Genomic DNA, 6,974 nt, shown 5'->3' with positions numbered 1-6,974 from the left:
ATTTGTAGTGTCTGCAAACTTCCTAATGAGGCAACCTACACCTTCCTCAAAATCATTTATGCACATCATAAACAAGACGGTCTCAGCACGGATCCCTGTAAGACACCACTGGTCACAAGTCTCCACTTCGAGAAGCTCCCTTCCATTACTACTCTCTGACACTTGTTGCCGAACCAGTTCTCAATCCATCTAACTAGAACACCCTGTGCCCCATGCGACTTCACTTTCTTCATCAGCCTTCCATGGTGAACATTATGAAACGCCGCCCTAAATCGGACAGTTACATCCCTTCCCTCATTAATCAACTTTGTCACCTCTTCATAGTAATCTATTGGGTTTTTAGGGCATGACCTTTCCTGCAACAAAACCATGCTGTCTATCAAAGGTAAGCCCATCTTCTTCCGAATAGGTACATAGTCTATCCCACAGTATCTTCTCCAATAGCTTCCCTTCCCCTGATGTCAGGTCTGTAATTACCTGGATTATCCCTATTACCGTTCTTAAACAAGGGGAAATATTAGCAATTCTCCTGTCCTCTGGGACCTCCCCGGTGTTCAAGGATGTTGCAAAGATATCTGTTAAACCCTCAGCTATTACTTCTCTTCTTTCAATCAGTATCCTGGGACAGATCCTATTCTGACCTTGGGACTTGTCCACTTTAATGCCTTTTTGAATACACAACACTTCATCCCTCCTTATGTCAACTTTACCTCGAGTAAACATGACCTCAGCTCTGCCATGCCCCTATCCTCGAGGGAATACCGATGCAGAGTACTAATTATCAATTTCACCCATTTTCTCTTATTCTACTCATGTCTTTCCTCCTTTTTCCTTGAGTGGGCCAACCCTTTTCCTAGTTACCCTCTTGCTCCCTATATTTTAATTAAAGGGTTTTTCCTTCACCTTGCTCACTAAGGATATCTCATGTATGTTCGCACCAGCTTTAAGACAATCTCCAGGAAACCGTTCCCAACGTTTCCATAAATTTCCAAATCTCGAATTAATTCAAACGCCACTCAACTCCAAGTTAAAGCCCTTGCCTGAATTATTAACAGTCATGTGGATTATTCATATTCCTGAACACATGGTCAGCAGGGAATGGCTAACTCTGGCGTTCAGTGTACAGGCACAGAACAAGTTTCAAAGGCGTGTCTCTTAGCTGCTGAAAACCCCATCCCCAACATGCAGCACACCAGGGCACTGGGACGTAATCAAAAGCGTGAGCCTTTTTTTTATCGCTTCTAAGTTCCTTAACAATGGAACCCAATTCTCCAGGGAAAGATGCAGAACAATTATTCACATTACATCTGGGCAGCTATATAATGGAAAACAAGTTACAGAAACATCATTGTAAACAGAGGTTTGGGACTAGTTGAAGGAGACAGACTTTAGAGTTGCCAATCACAATAATGAAAACATAAAATAAAACCATTGCCAGAACAGCTGACATGGGTAGTTGCATCACATTCTTAATCCACCTCACAAATCTAGCCCAGACACCATAAATCCAGATGAAATATATGCTCAGCATGGATAAATTTGCGAGTGCAGTGTACTGCTCAATGCAACCTTGCAAACATTCCAGAGGGGAACAATGTACAAACCAGATCTGTGCATTGACAGGTAAACCTGTAGCAGTTGTCTTCCCAGCATGTACACCGGTGTATACGACCACAGTGCACTGCTCAGTAACACTGTGTTAGATTGCTGCCCAGAGTGCAAAACTTGCAGCCCATGCTGGAAGATACCGGATGTGCAGCTCCCATTCATTTAGAGCTCAATTGTGCCATGGGAATGGCTGCTGTGGGTATGAATAGAGGTCAAAGGGATCAGTTTAAATACCCACAAATGGGAGGGATGTTTGATATCGGTAGACGGGCGAGCCTGAGAGACAGTACTATAGAAGGATATGTCCACAGGTTTCAGAATGTTGAAGTGAAGACATTTCTATAACATCTTGAGGTATAGACCAGCTCCCAGGAATGATGGAAGAATGGGATATTGGTGTGAATTCAGGTAGAGTTGTAGAATTATACTGCGTAGAAACAGATCCATTGGTCCAATTCGTTCATGCTGACCAGACATGATAAATTAATCTGGTTCAATGCGGCAACATTTGCACAATACCCCTCTAAACACTTCCTATTCATGTACCCATCAGGATGGCTTATAAATGTTGTAATTATTCTATCCTCCACCACTACCTCTGGCAATTCGCTTCATACAGACAGCTCAGGCGACTGACTGTGTGGAGTTTGCACATTCTCCCCGTGTCCGCGTGGGTTTCCTCCGGGTGCTTCGGTTTCCTCCCACAGTCCAAAAATGTGCAGGTTAGGTGAATTGGCCATGCTAAATTGCCCGTAGTGTTAGGGGCAGGGGTAAATGTAGGGGAATGGGTCTGGCCCGTTTGCGCTTCGGCGGGTTGGTGTTGACTTGTTGGGCCTAAGGGCCTGTTTCCACACTGTAAGTAATCTAACCTAATTATAATCTTAGGTCCATTTTATATCATTCCCCTCTCGTTCTAAATGTAGGTCCATTGATTCTGATCTCCCCTACCCGGGGGAAGAGAAAACCTTGTCAATTTAATCTATCTATGCCCCTCACGATTTTGTAAACCTCGATGAGGTCACCTCACAGTCTCCTACGCTCGAAGTAAAACAGCCATAGCCTCTTCAGCTTCCCCCATCGGTCAAACCCTTCAATCCGAGCAACATGCTTTTAAATCTTTTCTGACCCCTTCTAAGTTTCACAACATCCTTCTTATAGCATGGACACTGGAACTGAAAGCAGTATTCCAATAGTGACTTAACCAATGTCGTATACCGCCAAACCATGACACCCAACGCCTCTCCTCAACGCACTGACCAAAAAAGGTAGACAAACGAAAAGCTTTCTTCACTATCCTGTATACCTGAGACTCCATTTTTCAGGAATTATGAAACTGCACTCCATGGTATATTTATTCAGCCAATATCCAGGATCTTCCCATTAAGTGTACAAGTTCTGCTGTGATATGCTTTTCGAAAATGCAGCATCTTACATTTATCCACATTAAACTGCCTCAGCCACACCTCAGTCTATTGGTCTATCTGCTCAAGATCCCGTTGTAGGCTGTGGTAGCCTTTTTCCCTGTTCACTACGCCTTCAATTTTGCCATCATCTGCCAACTCATTAACCATCTGCTTAATATCCAAATCATTTCCATAAAGGACGAAAAGCAGTGGACCCAGCTTTGATCCTTGTGACACGCCACTGGTCACAGGTCTCTAGTCTGAAATGCAAACCTCCGGCACCTAGTCTCCTATCTTCAAACTAATTTCGTATCGAAGTGGGTAATTCTCCTCGTATTCCGTACGATTTATCTTTTTTTTTCAACTGTCTATCATGCATTATTTTGTCAAACACCTTACTGAAGTTCATAAAGACAATGTCCACCATTCTGCCTTCAATAATCCTCTTCGTCCCTTCTTCAAACAATTTGGTCAATTAAGTGACACACGATCTCCTGCGCTCAAAGCCGTTATGCCGACCACTTAATGGCCCTTGTCACTCAAAATACATCAAAATATCCCTTTAACAACATGCACACCACAGATGAGAGGATCACTGGTTTTTGCTTCCTTGGAATTTTCTCCATCACCTTTTCTAAATAATGGTATCACGTGCCACTGGCCAACTCCGGTCTTCATGCACCTCATCTCTGACTATAGATGGTACAAAGATGATCTCTCAGCAAGGATAAGTTACCTCGTCTGTAGGTTCCCAAAAATGCTTGCGGGTATACCTGATCAGGTCTGATGGATTTATCCATTTTTTAAGCTTTAAATGTCCAGTGCAGCATACTCTGCAATATGGACATTTTTGAGGATGTCGCTACTTATTTCCACAAGTTCTCTGGCTTCTATATTCCTGTCCACAGTAAACACTGCTGCAAAATGCTCGTTTAATAAGGCACTAATCTCCAGTGGTTCCATACATAGGTGGCCTTGATTATCTGTGATGGGCCCTATACTCTTCCCAGTTACTCTTTTGTACTTCATGTACTTGTACAATCCCTTTAGATTCTCCTTAACTCTATTTACCAAAGCTATCTCATATCCCCATTTTGCTCGCCTGATACTCCTTTTAAGATTCCCTCTGACCTGCTGCCCTACGAGGGATTCACAGGATCCATGCTGTCAACAACTGACAAATATATTTTGTTCTTATTCTTGATCGGAACCTCAACTTCTCTCTTTACCTGCGAATATCTGCCCCAATCAACTTTTGAAAGTAGTTGTCCAATGACATCGGAGTTGGCCATCCTCCAATGTGGAAGTTTAATTTTATTAGGTGCAGTTTACCTTTTTCCATTTCTATTTTACAACAATTTAAATTCTGAACGCCGACTCCCAAATTGCTCCCACGCTCACACCTTTATCACTTGCCCTGCCTTTTTTCGAAAATGTCAACTTATCGACTTTTCCTTTTTTTAGATTAGATTACATTACAGTGTGGAAACAGGCCCTTCGGCCCAACAAGTCCACACCGACCCGCCGAAGCGAAACCCACCATTTACCCCTTACCTAACACTACGGGCAATTTAGCATGGCCAATTCACCTGACCCTGCACATCTTTGGACTGTGGGAGGAAACCGGAGCACCCGGAGGAAACCCACGCAGACACGGGGAGAACGTGCAAACTCCACATAGTCAGTCGCCTGAGGCGGGAATAGAACCCGGGTCTCAGGCGCTGTGAGGCAGCATGGTGGAAAGTTTTCCATCAGAATTTGCTCTGCAGCTTTGTGGGGAGTGGGGTCAGCACAGTCTTCGTCTGCGCTGAATCTAACAATAATTTGTCTCATTTAAATTTTCATTGAATATGACTGGGGGTCGTCTGCACGACGCTAAGTTAGTTTTTGCTGTTATTGTTTCAAACTCACCTCATTAACTACCTACCCGAACCCATGGTGGCCATCTCATTTAATGCTAGCTCCATTTACCCACCAATCATGGCTGGAGATACTGGCTATCGCATGGATACTCCTGGATATTCCATGATCCCTGGCACTGGTGCCATGTTCAAAACAACAATCTTTGAAAGTTGCCACCCAGGTAAATAGTGCGGTGAAGAAGGCATATGGTGTACTGGCTTTTATTGGTAGAGGAATTGAGTTCCGGAGTCCTGAGGTCATGTTGCAGTTGTATAAAGCTCTGGTGCGGCCGCATCTGGAGTATTGTGTGCAGTTTTGGTCGCCATACTATAGGAAGGATGTGGAGGCACAGGAACGGGTGCAGAGGAGGTTTACCAGGATGTTGCCTGGTATGGTAGAAAGATCGTATGAGGAAAGGCTGAGGCACTTGAGGTTGTTTTCATTGGAGAAAAGAAGGTTTAGGGGTGACTTATTTAAGCGGGCATTGGATAGGCATATGGAGGATAGTGGGCTAATGTAGGTTAGGTGGGCTTGGATCAGCGCAACATCGAGGGCCGAAGGGCTTGTACTGCGCTATATTCTTCTATGTTCTATGTTCTAATGGGCATATTGCCGAGCTTTCTGAGTTGGGAACTGCTCTGTGCAGTTTGTCCTGAGTCTGTCAAATAAAGGGCAATTGGTACTACATTTTGTCGACAGTGGCAGAGAGATCCTGGTGAATGAGCTGGTTCAGAGGGAAACCATTCTCTTCCCAGAAGGGTCTACATCACCAGACCCATCGAGCATGGTCTGAGTTCACCACCCAGAACAGTGTAGTACCTGCAGTCTGAAACAAATGCCCGTAATACAAGACAAGCATCGATAACCTTCCCTGCTCTATCAAGATAAGTTTCACTGTGTTCCTCAGATGCTGCCTGACCTACAGTGCTTTTCCAGCACGACTCTGTCTTCTTGTTGGTCCGACAGAGTGCTTAGTGCCGTGACTGCATGTGAGTTTGTGAATTATATTCGTGAATATCAGGTCGTTAAGTCTGCTGCTCTGTGAGTGTGGCTGTCGACATGCGTGCTGTCAAGACCCCCTAGTGGTCAGAGCGGTCTTGTCAGTTCCAAATTTTTTTAAATGCATGGGAGAGCAGCCAGTGGGTGGTGGTGGGGTGGGGGACGTGGAGGGTGTCGTTTCTTGACTTCTTGGTGGTGCTTGTCCACAAAGCACCTATTGAGGAATCTGTGGGGGTATCCGTTTTAGCAAAGACAGGTATTCTTCCTCTCCTCGCAGTTCTGGTTTGCTGCGGTGTGTTGCTCTCTTCAGCAGGGTCCTAATCCAGCTCCTCTGGTCGTGTGGTTGCTGTAGTAATTTTGGATCTGATCGCTGTGTGTGTCATCTTTCTGTGCATTTCTGTTGTGTATTCACCATTCTGTGTCCTTGTAACAATGACGTCTCGCAATGGGCGTTGGTTGTTCTCCTCCTTTGTAATAAATTTGATTCCAGTGAAAATGCTGTTTATCTTCTGGGGTGTGTCCTCGATTTCAGTTGTTTTGATTATCATAAAGATGTCATCCACACACCTGGCCAATAGATTGGATTTGATCTGCAGAACGGCTGTCTGTTCGGAAGTTTGCATTCATGCTTCAGCTATGAGCCCCATAGGTGTCCCAGTGACTTGCACATATACCTGGCTGTTGAAGATGAAACGCATGGTCAAACACAGTTTTAATATGGTGCCTTTATTGATGGTCTTATAGTCGGTTTGTCTGTTCTTGTTGTTCAAGAGTTTAGCTATGGTTCTTTAGCTAAAGTTATGTAAAATTGTAAAAAGTGCCATAATGGCAAAGGAGACCATAATATCACATTTGTCAATTTTCATGTTTCGATGTTTCCAGAAATTCCTGTGATGAGTATATGGAGGGCATGGCTGCCATTAATGAGGAACCTTCGTTGTAGTTCCTTGGCATGTCTGTGCGAAGGCATTCTTAGTGTGGGCGGCACGGTGGCACAGTGGTTCGCATTGCAGCGCCTGAGACCCGTGTTCAATTCCCGCCTCAGGCGACTGACTGTGTGGA

The sequence above is a fragment of the Chiloscyllium plagiosum genome, chromosome 50 (genome assembly GCF_004010195.1).
Source record: "Chiloscyllium plagiosum isolate BGI_BamShark_2017 chromosome 50, ASM401019v2, whole genome shotgun sequence".
In the NCBI taxonomy this organism is placed as follows: Eukaryota; Metazoa; Chordata; class Chondrichthyes; order Orectolobiformes; family Hemiscylliidae; genus Chiloscyllium; species Chiloscyllium plagiosum.
The sequence above is the reverse complement of the archived record's forward strand: the minus strand, read 5'-3'. Positions refer to the sequence as shown.